This window comes from Clupea harengus, chromosome 2, assembly GCF_900700415.2.
Source record: "Clupea harengus chromosome 2, Ch_v2.0.2, whole genome shotgun sequence".
Lineage (NCBI taxonomy): Eukaryota > Metazoa > Chordata > Actinopteri > Clupeiformes > Clupeidae > Clupea > Clupea harengus.
The window spans coordinates 27,947,139-27,971,797 of NC_045153.1; the positions used below are offsets into that span (position 1 = coordinate 27,947,139).

At 41.7% G+C, this 24,659-nt stretch overlaps 1 protein-coding gene and 1 long non-coding RNA gene across 3 annotated transcripts in view; one reads left to right on the forward strand and one right to left on the reverse strand.

Moving 5' to 3' along the window:
• The window catches only part of LOC105907911 (receptor tyrosine-protein kinase erbB-4), a 235,156-nt gene that overhangs the window by 82,623 nt on the left and 127,874 nt on the right, over nucleotides 1-24,659 (forward strand). The window lies entirely within an intron of this gene.
• Nucleotides 11,945-13,438, reverse strand: LOC116218373. The gene is made up of 3 exons (XR_004162809.2): nucleotides 13,403-13,438; nucleotides 13,215-13,276; nucleotides 11,945-12,643 (listed from the first exon to the last, which is right to left on the reverse strand). It is a non-coding gene; the product is annotated as an uncharacterized LOC116218373 (long non-coding RNA).

Consider the following 24,659-nt stretch of genomic DNA (forward strand, 5'->3'; position numbering starts at 1 on the left):
GGCAGAAAAGCATGCAGTGTGATTTTGAAAAACTTCACATTTTGTGCAAGAATCCTTGATGCATTTGTGAAGATTCTTATGCTAATTTGCACCATACAGTTGTCTTCAATAGCTGCATGCCTCAGTCACTGTAAGAGTTAAGCACACTGATTTTATGATACGGTTAGCCTCCAGCTAGAGGAAGTGCTATGTCATGACTAGTAGCAGAGCCGGCTGATTGAACAGATGCAAGAGCTGACTACCACCACTGGAAATAAATGACAAAACTGCAGTCTCAGTAATATCTTTCATTTCTCAGTAAACAAAGGTGCTGTTCCTACCTGAGGATGGATGAATACAGCACCTTTTATTATTTCCTCTCAGCCTTGTTTTAACCATTAATCCCTTATACACATGGGCTCCTTCAAATAAGATTTACAGGAAAGCAATAAGAGTTTGCCATATTGTGTTGAGATCAAATCATTTCTACTTTAGAAGGCAAAGGGAAAGAGGACTTTAGGCATCCAACAGTTATCCACACATGCAGATACATAGGAATATTTTCAGATCACGTACATTAGAGAAGCAGATATTTAAATGCCAGTTAGCACCAACACATCAAATTGAAAATGAAATAAACACAACTAATCGAATTAATGAAACAGCCTAATGGCCATTATGCCGCCAGACTCCAGTGAGTATGGACGTATACATACAGTAGTAGTTGTACAAGCTAATCAAGTATATTGCTCTTCCATATTCTTAAGCTCCAATCTAAAATGAGCTCATCTGTAGCATTCTAAATGAGAAACAACCGTAGGCTTGCACACACATGCTTTCTCTCAGCTATGCTGCACACGGCAGCCTTTGCTATGGCACAGTCTGCTCTCCCCCCTCACCTTGACACTCTGTAGCCTTGAACATTGTCCAGGCTGGGCTAGCAGTAGTAGTTCAGCGGCCCAGGGCTCTCAGCCGTCTGCTGGCGGGGGAGAGGGGATGACTCAGACACACTGAGGCAGGTAGGCCAGGTCAGTGGGAGAGGAACCATCAGGTGGGGCTCGGCAGCTCGTGATCCGAATACCAACTCCAGCCTTCTCCCTCCGTCTACCGGCTAGAGTCCATGCAGCTCAAGCACTGGGCCATGACCTTATTTTAGGCAGCCTGGATCCCCTGCATCCCTGACCACAACTCAGTTGATGCTCCCCTCACCAGCACAACAATTTAGATCTACAGCAGATGGAGGGGGAGACAGGAGACTGTGGTTGACTCGTTACGACTGGATTTTCATTACTGCCTAATTTGATGTCAGGAATCATAACTTTCTGGAGCAAAGTGGTTTATAACGATCACTGGTAGCTCCAGCCCCATCCACCTCCTTCCAGTGTTAGTGCGGGGGGAGCTTTCCTCTCACTGCGTACTAATGTCCAATTGAACTGATATGAAGTGAATTGAATTGCAATTTGTGATTTATAAAAGTGCATTTATGGAAATGCATACATGCCATACATAGTTATACAGAAACCATTTTCTCAATTCTGAATTTACATTTAACCTGTATGTGTAGATGAACCACTTTACACTAGCTGGTAAGATTGCGTTCAGAAATAGAAAAATGCAATGTTGTTTTTATAGCAGCAAGAGAGAGCCTCAGCAGCTCAAATGTTATCAGTATCTTGATGTGCCTGAGAATGTGGCTAAAGAACACTCCCTGAAGTACCTGCGAAATCAAAAGGTACCACTTAAAAGAGGTCCATTAAACCTCTTGGTTTAACTACCTGTCCACGCGTTTCCTCTCTGCCCATCAGTCTAGGTGAAAGGCCTGGCCGTGAGGCCGAGCTGCCGGTACTGATGGACGTTTGGTTTGCTCTAATGTCTCCATTCCTCTCCGTTCGACTTCATCATCATGTGCTCTGTGTGGGAAGGGGTCTCGGTCAGCTCAGCCTACCGTACGGCGCAGTTCTAAAAGCTGCCATGTGCTATTATCTCAATCGCTTTCCTTACAATCAGTGGTCTCTTGGGATTTGGGTGGTACATTGCTTAAAGGGAAACTTCAGGATTTTTCATACTGGGTCCTATTTTTTCCTATTTTTAGATCTTTTTGGGTCCAAGCTTTTACTAAGAACAATTAATGATCGAAATCGGAGTTAGAACACTATAACAGGCAACCGCAAAATGGCAAAACAATGTAGTCCCAGGGGGCAAGCATCCGCATCAAAGTACACCGCTTGTTTCCGCTACTGACAAGCTCATAATGCAATTATAAGTGTCTGACTACATAGAAAGGATCCCTATAGAAATAGGCCTGTGTCTGTTTACCTCAATAACTGTAAAAAAAAACTGTAGAAAATGACTGTTTCTCCTCTTTCTGTAATTTCAGTTTCTGTTTCTTTACAGTTATTGAGGTAAACAGAAGCGGTTTGTTTTGACAAGAAGATCTAAAAATATGGGCCCAGGTTGAAAAAATCCTGAGGTTTGCCTTTAAGAAGTACTCTGTGGGATGCAAGAGGAAGAAATGCCCAGTGGTTTTCTTCCAGCCTTTTCTATGCTGTCCTCACAGGTGTTGTTGTAGAGTGTGTGAAGAGAGAGCAGCATTATGGAACTAGAAAATGCATTTCCTGAAGGAAATACCAGTGCATGAAATGCAAAAGTTAAGAAAGGAAGAAGAAAAGAAAGAAGAGTGAAGAAGCAAAGAAGAAAGGAAAGAAGATTAAAAGAAGGAAAGAAGAGTGGAAGAAGGAAAGAAGAGTGGAAGAAGGAAAGAAGAAAAGAAAGAAGAGTGAAGAAAGGAAAGAAGAGTAGAAGAAGGAAAGAAGAAAAGAAAGAAGAGTGAGAGGAGGAAAGAAGAAAGGAAGAAAAGTGAAAGAAGGAAAAAAAGATTGGCAGAAGGAAAGAAGAGTGGAAGATGGAAAGAAGAAAGGAAGAAAAGATAGAAGAGTGAAGAAAGGAAAGAAGAGTGGAAACAGAAAAGAAGAAAAGAAAGAAGATTGAAAGAAGGAAAGAATAAAGGAAAGAAGAGTGAAAGAAGGAAAGAAGAGTGGAAGAAGGAAAGAAGAAAATAAAGAAGAGTGGAAGAAGGAAAGAAGAAGGAAAGAAGAGTGGAAGAAAGAAAGAAGAAAGGAAAGAATAGTGAACAAGACTGGCTCTGGATAAAGACAGTAAAGAGGGAAAATATTGAAAGAAGGAAAGAAGGAAAGAAGGACATTTATTGTCGGGTGATTGCAGGAAGATAGGTGTCATTCTTCAGGTGGAGGGTCTCTGTATGCTGTGGTCAGTCAAAATGTATTGAGTGTTGATGTGTAGACCTGTGAAAATATTTAAAAAAAATTGCAAATCATATACTTGTTTTAAAAACCTGCTAACTAACACCATACAGAGCAAGACCTGTTTAGTTGAAAGCCCACTCACCACGTCAAGGTACAGGTCATGAGTGGGGTGTTAGTGAGACAGGACAAGACAGAAGACAAGGTTAATGAGAAAGCAAAGCATGCTTACATACTTTTATTTGACAAATGTGTATGTATGTGACAAAGACATGTGACAAAGACATACAAACTTTACAGAGACATACATAGAACATGGCATACTGTACATAGAACATACTTTTAAAGGGGAAAATGGATAGAGAACAACACTTACCTGTCCCCTTACAAAAAAACACTAAAGATAACAACGACAAAAAGTGCGCCGCATCGAACCCCAGGTGTAAAAAAAACATTGATTGTGTGAATGTGTGTGTGTGTGTGTGTGTGTTTGTGTATGTGTGTGTGTGTGTGTGTGTGTGTGTGTGTGTGTGCGTGTTTGTGAGAATACTCTAGCTTGAGCTTACCAAACACCATATCGCTAGCTAGCTAATTAGCTCACGTAAGATGCTGTAAATTAAGACAACCAATTAACTAAACTTTTTACAAAAACCCATCAATTGTGTGTGTCATCAATCACTCATATTATTTACATTTACATGTTTTTACCGCTAGAGATTACACCAACTCAAGTGTCATTCAATTGCTATTAATCTTGAACTTCAACAGCAGTGTTTAAACTTGAAGCGTCATTAAAAATCAGGCAAATGACATCTTAGCTCAAGGACAAAAGAAAGGTCCTGGTATTGGCCAATTAAACGTATTGTAATTTCCCGTTCTGGTCAGATGACAAGTTTTACCCAAAGAGAGACTGGAATGACGTACTCACTTCTGGTTTTACCACCGATCCCAGCAGATATACGGGTCCTTAATGGACAGGTGGCTTTGAATTGGCATATGCATTTCCTGAAGGAAATACCAGTGCATACAATGCAAAAGTTACCCATTTGAAATAAATATTTAGCAAAAGATGAGGACATTTAACGCAATTCGAGGCCTCCAGAGAGAGATAATGGGTAAGGAGGTCAGAAAGTAACAGGAGAGGTGTGTAAAGTCTGATAGATTGAAAGATAGAGACATAATGAGAGTCTAAGACTGGGAAGGTGATAAGAACATTGCCATAATGCCAAACAGGAAGGTTTTTGTCATTCTGAAGTTGATATAATCGGTTACAGCTGTGTAAATAGGACTGAGATAGATAATTTAAGTTAGAATACAAAACACAGGATTGTGATAACTGTAATATGTTTGTAGAACACCTGAATGTGCACAGTGTTGCAGATCAGAAATGAAGATATTGTCCAACAATGTATTCTTATCTGTGGTGGAAGTGTTAATGAGATGTTTGAAACCTCTAGACTGGAACAACTCAAAGATGGGTTTCCTTCCATAACCCAATAAGTCCTCATTAAAATCCCCACATACAACAATTGCACTATCAGCAATAACATGTAAAGAGTCCAATAGGTGACAGAGATTTGGCAAAAATAGGTTTGTGTTGTAATCTGGTGGTCTGTAAATCACTGCCATTAGTACCTGAACTGGGGCTACCACTTTTAATACCAGGAATTCGAGGTCAGTCACACCCTGTATGTATTGCATGTGATGAGCTTGAACATGGCTTTTTACAAACACAGCAACTCCGCCACCATTCCTGTTTGATAGATGAGAATGAGATGAATATGAGACATGCCTGTTGCGCTTAAACATATGATCATTTTCCAACTGGAGATTTTCTGGGACAAAGGTGCCGAATAGGTGTGTTTCAGTGAAACACAAAATATCTGCAAAACACATTTCATGGTGTTTCTTGACATCATCAACATGGGCTGACAATCCCTCTGTGTTATGGTGAATCAGTGTCAGAGATGATGATGAATTGGAGAGACAGTGAAGAAGGGGCATAGCATTTTCAAATTCAGCTTTTTGCATATTTTCCAGAGAAGTTGTGATTTCTGGATCAGAATATATTTTGTCCTCATCAAAATCAATTATGTGCAGTCCTTGCAGTGAGGTGGTTCTACTGAGACCAACATATGCCATACCTGGTTCAAAAATGCGGTTTAATGAGACCACTGCGGAAGCTGTTGTCATTCCTTGACATTTATGTGCTGTGCAACCAAAGGCAAGTTTCATGGGAAACTGGTGACGAACCACTCCTTTTTTACTCAGAGGTTCCTCCACTCTTTCTATATAAACCAAGTTATCTGGCCCTCCTGGTACCTGGTTGCGATGTCTCTGCCCTGCATTGGGATTGTCTAGTTCGACACCAAGCAGCTTTACAACTGTTTTGCCACCTTGGACCTGATAAACAATTTCACAAATCTTTCCAAATGAGCCATTCACCAGTCCATCTTCCACATCTATGTTTCTGATGAGCATCACACGGGCTCCCTCAGCAACTTGTAATCTGTCAGGTAGATCACCTTTACGTCCTTCAAAGGGTGCTATCTGTCTTTCCATGCGACCAGTTTGGAGATCTTTTCTATAGTCATGTGCATCAACATTGACCAGTTCAGAGTGGAGAGCAGATATGGTGTTTGCATTATGTTTGTCTACCTCTTTATTTGTGGCAAAAACATGCAGGAGATCCTTGGGACAGTCCTCAACTTGATACATGGCCTGTGCAAGTAAAGCTCTGTCTGGTTTAGATAATGCTTCTCCCTTGCGTTTCACTCTTATCCTGTTAAGCAACTCAGCAAATGCCACATCATCTTTCTGGCGCATGATTTCTGTGAGAGTGATTACTTGGAACTGATCCTGCCAGAAATCAAGAACATGATCCTCAAATACACAGAGAGGTTTTGCTTTACCTGGAGGTGGCAGCTGATAGAAGTCACCCACTGCTAAAACAGACATTCCTCCAAAAGGTTTTTTGCTACCTTTGATCTCTTGCAGCCTCCAATTGACATATGTAAACAGTGGTTTTGATACCATGGACACTTCATCAATAATAATTATCTCAGCATTGGACAAGGTTGCTCTCACTTCATCTAGACGATTTCCAATGCACTGGTAAGGTGGCTTAAGGCTTCTTGGCAGTTTCAAGACCGAGTGCAGTGTCTTGCCTGATATGTTGAATGCTGCTGTGCCAGTAAATGCTGTGAGAAGGACAGTTGGCATGGACATGTCTCTTTCCTCTGTAATACGGGGCAACCTACGAAGTATCTTTGATGCCTCTGTGTAGATGCACTTGATAAGGTGTGATTTGCCAGTACCAGCTCCACCGGTAACAAAGTAAAAAAACTGATCGGCACTCTGTCCACACACACGTCTTATGCACCACTTGCGCACTGTATAGAAGATTGAAGCCTGCGTTTGATTTAAATTCTGATACATTTTCCGCATAACAGTGGGGTCTATTTGAGGAGCCTCAAACATTGGTGCAGCACTTTCTCTCCTTGTGTGACTATATTCAGGAATTTCATCCTGTTCATTAAGTTCCTCTGGATTTATTTCCTCACGCTCTGAAATGCACTCAAGCCGAAGAACCTCTGTCTCAGGTGCAAGTGTCGTCCATGCATCCTCCATAGGTCCATTTTCTTCCAAGTTCTCAATGGCTTTCTCTATAGCTTCGTTATTCTTTTCAAATTGTGACCTGTTCTCCTTGACAATAGAAAATACTCTCTCATTAAAGCCTCTTCCAGGAAGCCTCACAGAACCAGATGCATAAAACGACTCATATGTTGTAAAACCTGTAGGTTTCAACTGTGAATCTGAATGGTAAGGCAGGTAAAGTTTGAGCAATGTTCCATAGAATTTTTCTGGAGATTTCTTCTCAGAAAATCTGGCATATCTGATGATAGCAGGCTTTCCGTGGGTTCGCTTCTGAATAAACCCCATTTCATTTTGAAGTGGTAAAGCTCTACTGCTTTCTTTCTGTCTCCCATACACCACTCTGTAGGTGGAAGCAAATTCTGCCATGCACATTGCTGCAAACTCTGGTGTATCAGGTCTGTTTTGGTATTTGTCTGCCATTCCGGACATCCAAACATTCTCTGACTCAGGAATTCTGTTATTCATGTACCTTAAAGGGAGGCTCATTTTCAAAGCATTGTCATCAGTGGGTATAAATATTACACTTCGAGAACAAGATTTCAGTTTCAAGCTACAGACTCGTGCAACAGCCTCTTGGACACTGACCTCTCTATTTTTGGAATATGCCTGCATGATCTGTTTCATTTCATCACAATCAGATGTAGTGGAACGAGAAGTGTCAGTCACAACCCTTTTCAGATAGTCACTCATCTCATGTTCAGCTTTAGAGATATATGATAAAATGTACATTATACAGGAGTAAGGGTTCAGGATGTACTGAATATCTATGTTTGCATTCCATGCCCTTAACAAATGTTTGTTGTAGCCATTTATCCAGCAGTCCTTTGGTTGACGTTTCATCACTAACACACTGGACGTTGTTAATGAAGTGATACAGTTTAGGTATTCCTCATAACTCAAACTGCATTGTGTGAGTAGCTCAGGGATACTTTCAAATGATGTCGTTGGCTTATTAAGCAATTCCCATACAGGCTTCAGTTTATTTTTGGCCTCTTCAGGAGTCATGAAAGAACGACCATGGTTTGATTCATCTTCAGATCCATCTCTGATTTCTTCTGGCATTTGTCGCGTTATAAATGTATTCTCTACAGGTTGTTTAGGAAATCCAAATCGACAGTGCTTATTTCCTTTCTTACATGACTTTGAGTGTCGTTTGCTGTGGGTTTGCACCTCTGTGACAATTTTGAAAAGTTCGGGATCTGTGTTTGGGTCAGGCAGCTGACATGTTATGTACTTATCCACAAACTCACACACTTTCTCATCTGGGTCCTCCTCAAATACAGGTGCATTCTGACACCAGGCCAAAAGATGTATATGTGGCGATCCTCTTGCCTGATACTCCACCCGAAAAAAGTAGTCTATGACCTCACCAATGGGCTGAGCAGGTGATAAGAGTAGGTGTCTCAGCAGTGCATCAACACGTTTGTCAAACATGCGCATGGTGGTGACAGGATTACTCCGTAAAATCTCACACTTTGCAGCCCAGTCAAGCTCAGAAACGTCTACCTGCTCACCTCGTTGTGCCTTTATTGTTTGTATGACCTCTGGCCATCTCATTTCTGCAGCACTAAATGTACAGAAAAATGTTGGGGTGCCTAGCTGTCGAAGCATTGCAAAGAGGTCTCTGAGGGTTTTTTCCCAGTAGGCAGGTGTTCCTCTCAAAGGCTGCATGAATCGAGTGGCATCTTTGTTGCGTACCAGTTTTTCCACTTCACGTTTGTCTTGTAGCATTTTTGCAGTTATTTTGCGCCCATCTCTGGTCATAGGTTTCCCTTTACGGAGTTGTATAGACATACTAGACTTTGCTAAGTACATTTCTGTGATAAATTGTGCAAAGAAAATGTAATTGGAGTCTAGAGCAAAACGATTGTCAGCAGAAAAAAGACGTGCATTGAAATATCTGCTTGGGGTTAATTTCCTGAGTCTCTGTGTTACATCCAAAGTGTTCATTCCGGTGGGGAACTGCACAGGGAAAGCCATTGCCTCTAGTTTGGGAACTCTGAAAAAACTCACTGGTTTGTTTCCCTGAGCTGGAGCTACACTGAATATACCCTCACCAAATGTTATCATTTCCTGTGCAATATCAGATGGCTGTAAGCATGAATCTATTGAGCATCCACCATTCTGCTGATTAGTGTCCTGCTCAGTGTCAGGTGAATCCTGGGCATCTTTTAACTCAGGGTTTTCATTGTTTGACTGATTGCATGCACTGTTCGTCCCTGAATGTCCTCCTCTGTCTGTCATGTCACACTCATCCCATGTGTCAGTCTCCATTAGATTAGTTGCATCTGCAATATCTGCACGAATGTCATCATTTATGTGACTCTCATTTGCCAAGCTATTCATTGGATCCTCAAAAGCTGGTACATCATCCCTTATAGTTATGTCCTTATACTCTGAATGTATCTCTTTCAGTTTTGATAAGGCACTCAGTACTTTGTTCATATCAACTGTTTGGAACTGGTAATGCCCTGTATAATTCATTCTTCTTTTCAACTTCACTTTCAAAAGCTGAGACTGGCTACTGGGTCTGGGCAATGCATTGACTGTTGATTCCACCTCTGAAGGGACACACACAACCCCACCATGTATTAACTTCTGCTGGCCTTTGGGGAGACTGATTATTTTAGCAAATGGTATGTATCGTGCTATTATGTGCCTCTCAAGTATATTCAGATCACTGAGCTCTGGAGGAATTGGCGATAGTTCTAGCATATTCATAACAGCAATGGACGGTATTTCCCCCATCTTCAAATTATCATGACAGCTATGACAAATCCACTCTCTCTTCTCTTCAGGGGCACAACATGATTCAAGTGTATTGCAGTCATCCCTGCATGTGTGTACATACTTCCCTGTTAGACATCTACCAACCATGTCTAGATTCCTTTTATAACTGTCATGATTGCATTTCTTTACCTGATTATGAAACAAAGCTCTGTGACAAACTGTGCAAACATAAGTAGGGCCATTCTTTATTTCCATTTGAAAGGATGCAATTGCTTCCTGCAAAAGGGTGTTTTCTGTTGGTGTTGACTCTTGTTCAATCTCTCGCTCTGGTTGTTGTCCAGACAGGTGTTTAAGATTGTAGTGATGATACTTGCGCTGTATTTGTAAAGCACATCGCATTTTGTGAAGGATTCTCTGGAAATTTATATTGACACGTGCGCACTTCTTTTTCTGTAGAGAACGATAATGCCTGAAATATGGGTCATTTCTGTACCTGTTAGTGTAGTTTTCTCTCTTTGTCTGTCTGTACATGGTGTTGCATGTATAATGGCATCTCATGGACGACTTCTGCCTTGAACGAAAATTTACATCTTGCAAGTAACGCTGCTGTATGTAAGCTTTTTTCCTCAATCTGAAATTCATATCATGGGAGTAATGGTGCTGCATGTTAGCCTTTTTCCTCAATCTAAAATTCATATCATGGGAGTAGCGGTGCTGCATGTTAGCCTTTTTCCTCAACCTGAAATTCATATCATGGGAGTAACGGTGCTGCATGTTAGCCTTTTTCCTCAATCTAAAATTCATATCATGGGAGTATTGGTGCTGCATGTTAGCCTTTTTCCTCAATCTAAAGTTCATATCATGGGAGTATTGGTGCTGCATGTTAGCCTTTTTCCTCAATCTAAAATTCATATCATGGGAGTATTGGTGCTGCATGTATGCTTTCTGCTTTGTACGATAATTCAGATCATGAGAATAATGGCTGTTGACGTATAATTTTTGTCTCAATTTAAAGTTGGGTTCTTGCATGTAACGTTCTGTTATATATGTTTTCTTATAGCTTTTGTATTGTATACAGTTTGCATACCTGTTTCTTACATACTCCAACCTCTTTGCCTTGTTCCTTTCATAATACTTTTGCTGCTTTGAAACTGTGTTTTTCTCTCTGCTCGACAATTTGTTTTGTACTTTCACAAATATTCTACGTCTGTAGTCTTTGCTACGTTTACTAAGTAAGTTCAGTGAAGCAGCTGACGCTAGATACTCTCCAGTCTGAAGAGGCTGTACATTTTCATCAAGGGAGTTTAGCTGTTGTCTATGGTTTTCAGATGTGAACAATAATGGCATGAGCTCATACACCCATTCATCAGCAGCTGATTCCACCAGGGCCCAGAACACAAGCAGTCTACCAATCATATCACTCAAGTTGGCAAAGGTCAACATCACAGCAGTGCCATTCTCAGCAGGGAATCCATCAGGTGTTCTAGAATGGGGATCAAAAAAGCCGTATCTACCAGTCTCGTCCCTAAATACAGCAATTGTAAGGCTGCCTATTGTGAGCAATGCATGGTTTACATCAGATGACAGACAAAGCAGTCTTTCGGAGAGCTTTAGGAAGTCTGCACCATCAGGTCCAATTTGTCTTAGATATCCATATCGCGACAGGCACTTAACAACATGATAGGTCTGTCCATGAATTTCCACATTATCTGGAAGCTCATCAAAAGCTAAGTGAGCTGGTGCGATGCGGTCCCCACTGCTCAACCTTTCCTGTACACTACTATACATCAAGTTACCTTTTTGCAAGATGTAGTCAAGATCAGTGGTGTTCAGCACAGTTCGGTCATTAAGTACAGTAAGAAATGTCAGGGAATTGCAAGTGCACTGATTGTTCCTGTTACACCCATACCTCGCATCACCTTGGCTATGAGATGCTTGAACACAGCTGATGCTGTTCCTGTTACGCTCCATCTCCATGGGTGCTGCAGAAGGTACCTCATCTAACTGCATTTGTGTCTCACTCAACTCATCCTGGGTAAACGAAGGCTGACTTGGTGCTTCAACTTCAGAGAGGTCCAACTTTCGCCAGCGTCGTTTCTGTGCTTCAGAACGCTTCCCCTTTCGACCCATTCTTTCAAACTTTAATATGACAACTTCTGCAACTAAATGTTTTTGATAACAACTGAATGTATTATATGTAGTTTATTGCTTGCAGTATAATTATTTACAGTATGATTCTTTACAGTTTTCTCAGACAATTCTACTTGTCAAAAAATGTAATTTTATCTTCAACTCTATATTAAAATAGGCTACTGTTCAGTCAAATATAACTTAAGGTTTTATGGCTTCCCAAGATTATTTTATGGTCACAATGAATACCTGGACTTGGGTAAAAAATGAATGGTGATCTGGACACAATTATGAAAAAATACAATCAGAATACACTCAACAGTAGCTAGGTCAATGTACACTTCAGTACTTGATCATCAATGATAAACAGAATGTTGACTTAATGTCTACTTCAAAATGTAGTGAACTTCTTAACTTCAGAATAGATGTAGCACTGTTCAGATGTATGTCACACTGTCACACACAGACAATATCAATATCAATAGCAATGAGAAATGTTCTGTTGTAACTTTATATTACTGAAAACTGATTTATATCAATGGTTATGCAGAATGATAATTCAGAATAAGAGGTCGCCAAGACTATGAGGTCGCCAAGCTACAATTGAGGTCGCCAAGACTATAAGGTCGCCAAGCTACAATTGAGGTCGCCAAGACTATGAGGTCGCCAAGCTACAATTGAGGTCGCCAAGAACATAAGAGGTCGCCAAGAATATGAGGTCGCCAAGAACATAAGAGGTCGCCAAGAGTTTGAGGTCGCCAAACACATAAGAGGTCGCCAAACACATAAAAGGTCGCCAAGTCTTGATGTGGGAAGTCTTGATGTGGGAAGTCTTGATAAAGGAGGTCTTGATAAAGGAGGTCTTGATAAAGGAGGTCTTCTTTTTTCTGTGAATAAGGGACAAAAATACATATTTATGTGGCAAGTTACTTGAAATGCAAATCTGCCAAACCTCATTACAAACATTTGGTGCACATCCTTAAAAATCATCCTAAAATCTCTCAATTAACAAGCAACATGTTCATGACAAAGCATTACTCACACAAACAGATATACTATTATCTGTAAACCATTACAAAATCCTAATGAAAAACATCAACCATGTTATACAACCAGTCAGGGATGGAAATTAGCAACTGCTACTCGCCAAATGTGGGTGAATTTGCAAATTTGATCAACCTCCCCCTCCAAAATGACAGGTAAACAAAGGGGGAATTAACAAACATAATTGACGCTATTTGGTCGTTCAGTGGAAAGTGTTCACAGTTCAAATGGTCAGGACATAAAAAGGTATTTTCAAGTTATTAAACTTAACGAGCTTGGAATGCAAAGATACATACATTTTATGTAGAATAATATCTTCATTTAACAGCTTGGTGTTCACACTTACATTAGCTGTAGTATATTTACTTTGGTAAGCATAGCTTATTACGGTGTGTGTTTGCCTTGTTGACTTACACTTATTTAGCAGGGAAAACTTATTTGCACAGAGGTCGCAAAGCAATTAGTCTGGAACAGGCCTAATAGACAGAACAGAACAAATACAAAAGCAGTTTCAAACACTTTGTAAAACAAGCAATGCCTATAAATGTTTATAAGCATTTAATGTACAAAATATTATATAGTAAACTAGACAAAGAGCTTACTTGTCCAGACCAACATGAATCTCCAAGCAAATCTAGCTAGAAGAGGACAAAATATTGGGAGGGTTAATGTACAATCTTAAAATAAATAAACATCCAATCAATAAGCACTTTGAGCTACATTCTTTTGCATGAAAGGTGCTATATAATTAAAGTTTTATTATTATTATTATTATATCCCTTATAGACAAAATTTGCTTATTGATATTCAGTGATCAGAGTATCACTGATGACCAAAACGGTGTCATTTAACGCACTGTTTATTATTTCAAGCATATCTGCTGTTGATCGTTGGTGTCCACATGTGTAAGCGCATCAAAATTGCCACCCTACAGAGCTGCCTCTGATATGAAAATGTAATCGTAGAAAATGTACTATGGTATGTGCTATAAAGAACAAGGTTACGCATTTTATTTTACAGGTTCAGTAATTACTACTGACCAAATTAAAACACAAAAAATGTTACGCATAGGAGTAAATATTGATATGTCATTACAAATGTGTATAGCCATCAAAAATACCAAATATACAAGTAATAATTTCAAGTAACCCAGCATTGTGAAACAATGGCAAACATACTATGGTGTGTATGCATTCTTGATACAGTACATCAGTGTATAACATATACTTACTTTCTTGAAGAAGGAAGTCTTCTCTTCTCTCTTCTGTGAATATGGGACAAAGATACATGGCAAGTTATAAGAAATGCAAATCTGCCAAACCTCATAAAAAAAAATTGGTGCACATCCTTAGTTAGACTAAAATCTCTCACTTAACAAGCAACATGTTCACGAAAAAGCATTACCCACACAAACAGATATACAATCTGTACACCATAACAAGATCCTAATGAAAAACATCAACCATGTTTTACACCCAGTCAAGGGGTTCCATGGCAATGTTCCGAAAGCCCATTATTCCGAAATTGTGAGCACAGCAAAGTGAACCACTATAGCCCACATGCACATCCCAATGAATCACACAATCATAAACATATAAATGCATTTATTTCACAAGCATATCATAAAGGAGTTATGCTTAGGGCACCAAAATGGCTAGCAGCGGCACTGCCTATTATGGTGTGTATGCCTTGTTGACTTGAAATGGCAAAAAACGACATGCTTCATGTGTACAAAATTAACAATTGTATGCAGATTATGTTCACATTACAGTTTAAATGACATAATAAATTATGGGTGTAATGGTAGGCTTATTCGTCCTGAACAATCACGGTACAGACGCGGCGGTTCGGTGCATGCGTTGGACTGTGTGAAAATTAATAACCGTATTGCGGAACCACAGGGAAACCTTTTAACTATAAACCGTTAGCAACTATATAACACTAGGTGGAACAAACTAACCAGAGCATAAAGACGTAGCTGTTACTTCCACTACTACCTGTGGAAATAAATTGCATGACTAATGAATGGACGTCCATGGATGACTAACCTTACGTCTCCCGAGAAAATTATTGTTAGCTGACTAGCTTGCAAATGTTCACTCACCTACTAGCATCTAGTGAGATGACATTTGCAAGCTAGTCAGCTAACAATAATTTTAACGGGAAACGTAAGGTTAGTTATCCAATAAGTTATCTGAGGTAATGATAACGTTCAGGAACTCGTAACTTTACGTTACCAATAGTCCAACAGTTGCCTTTTTCCAAACACAAAATATTAGCATGATAACTGGCCAAAATTAGCCAAAAAGTACAATGTAACTTCACTTTAGTATTATTTAATAAACCACCAGACAGCCACACACGCTAGCACGCTAGCTAGCAACCGAAATCATTTTAAAACACGTTATTAACGTTACGTTCAAATTCAGACGTTACTTAAATGAGCACTTACCTTGGCTGTGATACACCAATGAGATAAGATATTAATTTACAATTAATTCTGATATTAATGACAACAATAGGATATTAATCTCTTCGAAAACAGTTTTCAACCAGTTGTGAGCTATTAGATCAATGCAATGTGGAAGGAAGGCAGCGCGCGTGCCCTCGATACAATTCTGAGATCATACAGAATTGGACCAAACAGCTGAGCATCGAAATGAGTCTACATAAACCATTGAACTAAACCACATAATGTCAGGATGTTGAGGACTGTCTTTGTGTTATAGTTCTGAATATTTTATTTAAGAAAAAAATTGACTTTATATTAACTTTGAGGTATATGGCAGATGCCTTTGAGTCAGACAGAGACAGAAGAGGGATGGATAGATTAGGGTTCCTAGGTTGGCATTATGATAGTGCTCTGGTAATTTAAGTGGTTGCTATGCTGGTTGCTAGGGTATTCATGTTTGTTGCTGGGATGTCACAGTATGTGCTGCTGTGCTGTTTTTTTTTAATGCTCTTATCAACATGGAAAAGTGGATTGGATTGCTTTATGCAAATGTTTTATTTTATTGAAAAACAACATTGCCAAACAGGGCCAAAATAAAATTATAAAGTGCAAATTTCAGGTAAACAAGGACAGCCTATAGTGCAGTTAAACCATGGCTTAATAGTTTCTTTTTTTCAAGTTTGCTGGGAACATCAGGCCTCTTATTTCAGAAACAATGAACCGTAACAGTTTGGTAACCAATAAAAGGTAAGCCTACTACTTCTTTGCTTTCAGCCAGCTACTCAAACAGACAAGCCTGTTGACATTTTCAGACAACAGTGAAGCTCGCTTCTTTTGCACAACACAACTTTTAAAAGTAAACTCTCCATTCAGAAGCTTATTATCATCCATTTCGCCGTATCGCGCTCACCAAACCGTAACGTTAGCCTACTACTATTGGCCGGCTTCCAAGCCCAAACAGCGTGCCTATTGTTTTGCTTCTGGTCTAGCTAGATCCGGCGTGGTGCTGTAGTTTTTCTAAGGTTACTAGTTGTTGCAACAGCATTTGAAAAAAAAACTACACAGTTTGCAAGGCCAAAAAGATAGAAGATAGAGGACTGTAAAGTCAAAAAAGGCTGACAAAAAAGTTTAGGAATTGATGGGCAGAGTAATTAAAAGAAGACTATGGATAATGAGATAAATTGATAAATGGAGCTAATTGCGGACTTCAGGAGGACCAAAGGTGGCGCACACAATCTGTATCAACGAGATGAAGGTGGAGCGTGTCGCCAGCTTTAAATTCCTGGGTGTCCACATCTCCGAGGACCTCTCTTGGACCCTCAACACCTCAACCTTAGTCAAGAAGGCTCACCAGCGTCTCTTCTTCCTGAGGAGATTGAAGAAGACCCATCTGTCTCCTCAGATTCTGATGAACTTCTACCGCTGCACCATCGAGAGCATCCTCACCAACTGCATCTCAGTCTGGTATGGCAGCTGCTCTGTTGCGGACCGCAAAACACTCCAGAGGGTAGTGAAAACTGGCCAACGCATCACTGGTTCCCCACTCCCCACCATCGAGGCTGTCCAGCGCAAAATATGTCTGCGGAAGGCGCGCAGCATCGAGAAGGACAGATCCCATCCCAACCACAGACTGTTTGCCCTCCTCCCCTCAGGGAGGCGCTACAGGGCCCTCCGTTCCCGGACCAGCAGGATCAGGAACAGCTTCTTCCCTGCGGCTGTCACCCTGCTGAACTCTGCACCACGGTGATAGCCCCCCTGGCTACCCCCTCACACTCCTTCCTACATTGACTCTATCCCCCTCCCTGACCTGACTGCCACACACCTCCCTCCAGCCACTGAACATTTGCACTAAAATTGTTCATTTGTCTACATTCATTTTTTTTTAATTGTTGTCCATATCCATATTCATCGTATTTATATCTTACATGTCTCCTACCTCGTTTATAACTTTATAACTTCTACTGCCACCTTCACCTGTACTTCACCTGCACTTTACATATATCTATATCACATCTGCAACTTATCACCATTATTGCTGCTCATGTTCTTACTGTTCATAGCACTTATATCTTATATCATACTGTATATATCCTATTTATCTATTTTTATATTACCACTATACATATGCACATACTCTGCACTCTTCTGCTTTGCACTTCTGGTTAGATGCTAACTGCATTTCGTTGCCTCAGTACTTGTACTCTGTGCAATGACAATTAAGTTGAATCTAATCTAATCTAAAGTTGAATCTAAAAAGAGAGTGAAGAGGGAAAATATTGAAAGGAGAGAAAATGGAGTGAAGCAGAGAGATGGAGTGTGAGGGAGGATGGAGAACTGTAAAGTCAAAGAAGGCTGACAAAAAAGTTGAAAAAAGTGTAAGAATTGATGGACAGAGTAATTGAAAGAAGAAAGGAAAGAAGTGTGAACAGGAGTGGCTATGGATAATGAGATAAAGAGAGAGGGAAGATATTGAAAGGAGAGAAAATGGAGTGAAGCAGAGAGATAGAAGATAGAGAACTGTAAAGGCAATGAAGGCTGATAAAAAAGTTGAAAAAAGTGTAGGAATTGATGGACAGAGTCAAAAGTTAAGAAAGGAAGAAGAAAAGAAAGAAGAGTGAAAGAAGGAAAGAAGAAAGGAAAGAAGAGTAAAAGGAAAGAAGAGTGGAAGAAGGAAAGAATAAAGGAAAGAAGAGTGAAGAAAGGAAAGAAGAAAAGAAAGAAGAGTAAAAGAAGAAAAGAAGAAAGCAAAGAAGAGTGAAGAAAGGAAAGAAGAGTGGAAGAAGAAAAGAAGAGTTGAAGAAGGAAGGAAGAGTGGAAGAAGGAAAGAAGAGTGAAGAAAGGAAAGAAGAGTTGAAGAAGGAAGGAAGAGTGGAAGAAGGAAAGAAGAAAAGAAAGAAGAGTGAAGAAAGGAAAGAAGAGTAGAAGAAGGAAAGAAGAGTGGAAGAAGGAAAGAAGAGTGAAGAAAGAAAAGAAGAGTAGAAGAAGGAAAGAAGAGTGGAAGAAGGAAAGAAGAAAGGAAAGGAGAGTGGAAGAAGGAAAGAAGAGTGGAAGAACGAAAGAAGAAGAGTGGAAGAAGGAAAGAATAATATTCCTAGTTATACAGTTGAATGGAGAGGGACAGAGAGAAGAGGAGCCTTGGAACCTTGGCGCAGGTGTCAGTGAAGCACAGGTGCAAGCCAGTTTAAAGACCCTATTATGATGTCATAATGGCCCAATGTAAGTCAATGGGAGAAATTGTATTAGTTTTTATTTAATATTTTAAAAAGTATAAAGTTTAGAAAAATGAAAAATACATAGCATAAGTGTCCTTTACAAGACCTACGCGCCAAAGTTTGAACGAAGTTTTTAAGTTAAGCGGTTCGAGCTGAATTAAGCGCAGAAGTCGGTAAAGAGAATAATAAGAAGAAGAAGAAGAAGAAGAATAAGAAGCCTAGGAATAACAATACAGGGCATTTCATGCACTGTAATTACTGTCAAGCGTCACGTCAGCTCCCCATCCCACTGTCTCCATCACTTACCACAGGGTCTCCCAAATTGCTGGTGGCTGGTTCACCATCAGTGGCAGTTCTTCCAGCTGAGGAAGCCATGAGCTTGGATGAGAATCAGGTTTGACACTGTTGTCTCTGCTCTTGCCTGCTCAGTGAAGTCCCAGTAGTTCAGTATTGATTCTTGATAAGGAATCGCACATAGAGAAAGGACTTTTAATGGAGACGCTATAGCAGGTGGATGCCAACGCCAAAGGAGGCAGCCCTCTGGCTAATTTAACAGGGCCCTTGGCTCAGGAGTAATCAGTTGAAAGTGAGTAGGCTGCCCTCCTCCTGGATGGAACAATTAGCAACTCACAAGGCCTCCGTAGCACAACATTAAATGTCTCTGGAGAGGGATGCAAATTAAGGCCAGTGCTGATTAGATGGGAAGACATGTCCAAGGCCTCCTCTGGGTCTCGTAGAGAGGGAAGGGAACGTGGAACCTATCTCCTCACCTACTGACAGAGAAGCCGTAGAGTTGTTTATTGGAATAAATAGAAGGGTTGTGAAGCCTAACGTTCTTAAATAACTCGAGTTTTTCCACTGTCTGATGAAAGCATTACTAGTGCATAAACGAGTGAGTAATGATAGCAGAAAATGAAAACAGGAATATATGAAAAGGGGGAATAAAAAAAACATTGTTAGGAAAATGAACGCTCAGTTGCTTTGTTTCCCAAAACAATAACAGTGACAGGAACACAACCGATGTATAATTTAGAAGTTCTTCAGACATTTTAACAAAGATATATCTCCATGCCATGTTCTATTAACAGAGAGAAACACTACAACTGTTACAGGGGGCTTAACACTGGAAGTTAACTGAATTGCTTATGTTGTTAGGACAATGGAGGGCATGCTTCAGGCTCTGCCATATCAACACATTTGGACCATTTATTATCCACTTCCTGACTGGTCCTCTCTGCGGTGAAATTGAGTGCTAATGTAATTAAAATAAGCTCATTTATTGTACTTAAGACCTGTTACTTTTTTTCTGCTAAGCCTTTACAGTCTATACCAGCTTGTAGGCTGCCCACTTTGAATAATGAGCCTAGTTTAGGTGACTTTGTGCCGATACTGAGCAAGATATAAGATCTGTTTTCCACTTAGAAATGTTTAATCAGTTGGAAAGATTCACTCAAATCAAAAAAGCAAACAAAATTTGTCAGAAACAAAAAGTTTGTACACAGTCCAGACACAGTCTAAGGACCACAAAGGTTAGACTTTGTCATTGATACCCACAAACCATTCCAAAGAGTAATCCAACATGTTAGTAAATAAAGTATCTTTTGTCAAAGTCAAATCAACACCCACTGTCACCGTCCTACAAATTGCATCTGCTTGGGGTGAACACACAGTCGACCTGCCTGACACTCTGCAGAGAGTGAAGTTTTGACAGCGCCTCCCTCTCTCTCTCTCTCCCTCTCTCTCTCTCTCTCACCGTGGCAGGAGTTAAGAGGCCCTGCGGGCTGACTGGCAGGCATCCGCTGGCTCGTGGCCAGGGTCCTCATTGGTTGGCATGGCCTGTGTGCCTGCAGGAGTAATGTATTCCCCAGATGGCCTAGCCTCCTCATTCACAAGCCACCCCTCGCACTTCATCAGGTCCTCCACCGCTGGAGCACAATTTGTGTATTATAATACGAGTGAAATTTGTGCTCTGCATTAATAGGAGTATAGATTACAGCCTGCTCCGTATCCCACAGCTCTTGCTCTTAGTTGCATGTTATGGGATATCTGGTGAAACGCCAGCACTGGGCTGGCTACATTTGTCTTTTCCGCATTAAACCAAATTGTTATCGATCGAAGGCATGATCACCAGGACACACAGGCCACAGATTGAATGGTGAATTGGAGAGATGCTGTTGGGCAATGTCAAAGCCAAATAGATTCATTCGTTAATGCGTGCAGAGGAATGTCCGTTCACTGCAACAACAAGCCCTCCGCTGGGCCCTTCTGCAACACATCAGTCTTCATAGAATCGGTAAAGGACAGAGATGCAATCAGGCCTTCATTAAGATGTCAGATGTCCTCCACTGCCAGGGTGTCTCACATGTAATAAACATGCATCGAATGTCCACAGCTGCCTTAGCCATTGTGTGGGATTCTTAATGGAATACATTAGCCAGCGTGCTGCAGACACCAGGGGTGCATCTGTGGAAAAAAAGACGGCTGAATTCTAAGTGGTCACATCTGCATGCGATTGTTTGGTGCCATGTTCGTTTTTGGGAGCCAGAATCGTGCACAGAATCATGTGTGAAAATAAGGATACATGTGGCTAATCAATTTCTATCTCAGATAACTAATTGCTTAGATCCATACAAGCAGAAACCCCTATTGTCAGTAGGGGTTGAACACTGATGGGTGTGTGTGTGTGTGTGTGTGTGTGTGTGTGTGTGTGTGTGTGTGTGTGTGTGTTGACAGCGGTTAGCAGAGAGAAAGTGAACCTGTATAAAGCCTCTGATTCATTGCGTTTTTTAAGCAGATGTTCCTGTTGTATTGGCCAGGAGCTCATGCGTTAGACAAATGAGGAGGTAAATGAGGGACATAGCAGACACCGGTATGAATGCTAAAAGGTGATGCATTACCTAACGTTACATTACCACACTGTTTCCCTGTTGCTTTGGGTAATGGCTAAATGCTTCGTGAACCAGAAAGCAATCCCTCTAACAGAGACGAAAAAACCGCAAACCGACTTAATTATATCGCAGCACCTATAGTCACTGCCACATTCACATACGCACTCAGCTTTGTGTCTTGATTTTAGCCCTTTTTCCCGGTCAAGGTCTGTCACCCGCTTGCCTCCCTGCACGCTAAAACATTGTCCCCGAGAAGCTGGTGAGGCGATTCCTTTCCTGGGTGTACGGCAGCTGAGGGAAGGTGCCTCCCTCAATGGCAAACAGGGAGGCGGGGGGTGGAGTTTATGCCGTGTGTGCTCGTGTAATTGATGGCAACTGTTTGGGTACAAGATTAAGATTCATGGCGAGGGCCACACAATGGGACACAGTGGGCTCCGAGCATGAAGGATACGCTGCGACACTTTGACCAGGAGCCAGGGTAATTGATGGCGGGGGGTGCTGCCGGTGTAAACGTGGTGTAAAAACCATCAGAAAGCGTTTTAGTCACACCTGGCTGACACGGAGGGAGGGGCTGCCGCTGAAGATGGAGGGGGCGGGGGAAGGGGGGGGATGGGAGGACTGGTAGTGATGGAGGGGGGGAAGGAGAGAGAATGAAAAAGGAGGAAATTGCCCTGACTGAACCTGTTTAAGCTGTTTCCCTTGAAAGCCGAGATCCCATTTGATGGGAATATATTTACTGTCGGCCCCCTTTGTCTTTCACTGTATCTGATCTGCCCTCATCTCGTGACTGTCACTGCACCTGGAAAATGGGCTGTGGGAGACGTGGGAGAGGCGGCAGCGTTGGTGGCGGCACAAGGGCACCCTCTGTGAAATTGTACACGCCATAAATATTTCTATCATTAGCTCTTCAGATGATTTGTTGCAAGATCAGCTCCTCGAGTGCGGAAGCGTGCGGTGCATGGATTGCGATGTGGGGTGGGGGGTTGGGATGCTGCTTCAGCTCCTGCTCAGCACTGCTCCGCTCCGGTCCATGGCTCGAGCTGTATAGTCGTGGTAGGATTTTGCAGGTTGCCCTCAAAGCACTTGCTCCCTTCCACAAAAGAGGCCTCACCTGAAAGAGGACTCCTTCCTGAGACGTCCTGCTGGCAGGGTTTGAAACGGGAGCTTCATATCTCTCCAGGCCACGCGACCACAACTTTGCCACGCTTGAAATCTCCCTGGAGAGAAAGAGAGAGTGTTTATTCTGTTTGAAACATCAAATGAAATAATCCCCATGCACCTCAGTCGTATCAGGAAGCTTTCCACCGGTGCCAGGTTAGGATGTGGATGATATCTCAAGGACATGAAATATCTCACACCTTCTCATCAGGTATCGTTATCACATTATGGAAACTAAATAACGATAATAATCTTTATTTACACAACATCCTGAGTGCCATGAAATGTGCTTAACATGCATGCAGCGTCGCACACAGTACATACAGTATATGTAAGGCAGGGAGTAGAGCTACAAGGAGTATAGACAGGAACATATAGTGAAAGGGATAATATGAGATTCAATGCATCAGAAAATAGATAGAATACACGTCCATAAGACAAAGTGAGAAGAACAGAAAAAGTAATAAGACAACGGTCTTATTTGAAACGTCTGCGATTTCAAATGTTTCAGCCCCACTAATTGTGTTTGAAAGGGACACTTTCAATAATGTACTTCTTTGAGTTACTCCAAAGTCTTAAAAATGTTTACCACTCGAGGCAAAGTCAAACATGAGGATGTGCGTGATGTGTCTGCGTCAGCCCTCACACAGACTGGACCTACAGGTGGTGGTAGAGGTCGTGGGATCTGCTGTGACTGGACAGCGGCATATTATGCATCCCTTGCCTTCCTCTAGATTATCCCAGGAAATCCAATTTTATGATGAAATTCACATTTCACTGCTTTTAAGAGCGCTTCTATTCAACCAAGTGCGATATTGCTTAATTCTTTCTCTACGGGGGGCTCAAAAGGGATCTGTGCTTAAGTTCTCTTCAACGGAGTAACAGATTTGTAGTCGTGCTGCTGTAAAACCCAATTCTCTTGCTGCTTTAAACCTCTATTAGACTGATCACCATGATATAAAAGACCTCTCTGCCATGTCTTTGACATTATTTGACATTAATGGCTAAGCATAAAAATATATGTGCTTCTCTGTCGAAATTCCTTGACAGTTGACTGTATTTGATCAGTTTTTTTTCCTTTATCTGTTATAAAGTATTTAAATCCGTTTCAGCTCCACTGAGATAAATCCGGGGCTTATTCCTTTCAAATTCCTGTCAGGATCAGCTAAGACCCAACAAAAGTGAATTCTGTCTGGCTATATTCTTTACTCTCCAAGACGGGAAAGACCATCCCTCTCGCCGGATGCCAGCAAGGCACTTTCAGCTGTATGGGGGATTTGGTGGTGGATTTAGGATAAATGAGGTGCTGGTTACGGTTGGTCGTCTTTTGGGTGACCAGTCTGAAATCCGTTCAAGTTGCACCTCAGACTCAGCGATTAGCCTGTACATATGACCCTGGAGAGTGGTCTGTCCACAGAGAGCGCGGCGAGAGAGGGCAGCCAAACTAAGCTCTCCCCTCTCCTCGCCCCCCTCTTCCTGGCAGCCCTCTCGGCCTCTGGGGGTCAGCCAGGCTCATCTGTGTGCCGGGCAGTGTGCTGTGCTGTGCCGTGCGTTTGCCGTGCGAGTGCTGAGCTCTGTCTGTGGAGATGCTCGGCAGCAGCCCCAGGGGCCGTCTGCCGAAGCGCCGAAAATAGACCCACTCCGCTTTCATCATGCACATGACAGCGCTGATGATAAGAGCGTCCCTCTCTCCCTCTGTGTGCCGCCGCTGCATTCCGCAACACTAAAGCAGGAGGAGATTATACGTAAGAGGATGCGGACGCATAGTTTATGCCCCCCCATCTGGCCAAAATCAGACATAAGTAACGATTGAAACTCACGGCGCACCCAGGAGACGGTTCTGTTCGCGGTGCCTTTTTTATCAGGAATGGTACATCACCACCAAACTCCGAGGGCAGGTGATCTTTGAAATGACATTTTCCCAGGCGTTCTTCGTCCTCTCCGTGTAGCCGTAGACGCAGCAGGTCAACACAGGCTTTTGGCACAGGATGTATCCAATTGAACCAGACAGCTACAGCAGTTTAGAGATAAGAGCTGTCTTGGACTGCAAGTAGAGACTTGTGGATCTTTAATGGGTTTCATGAATAGGAGAGCGGCGCTGGCTATTTAGCCGCCGATGAGAGTGCCTGCCAGGGCCATATGGGAGCAC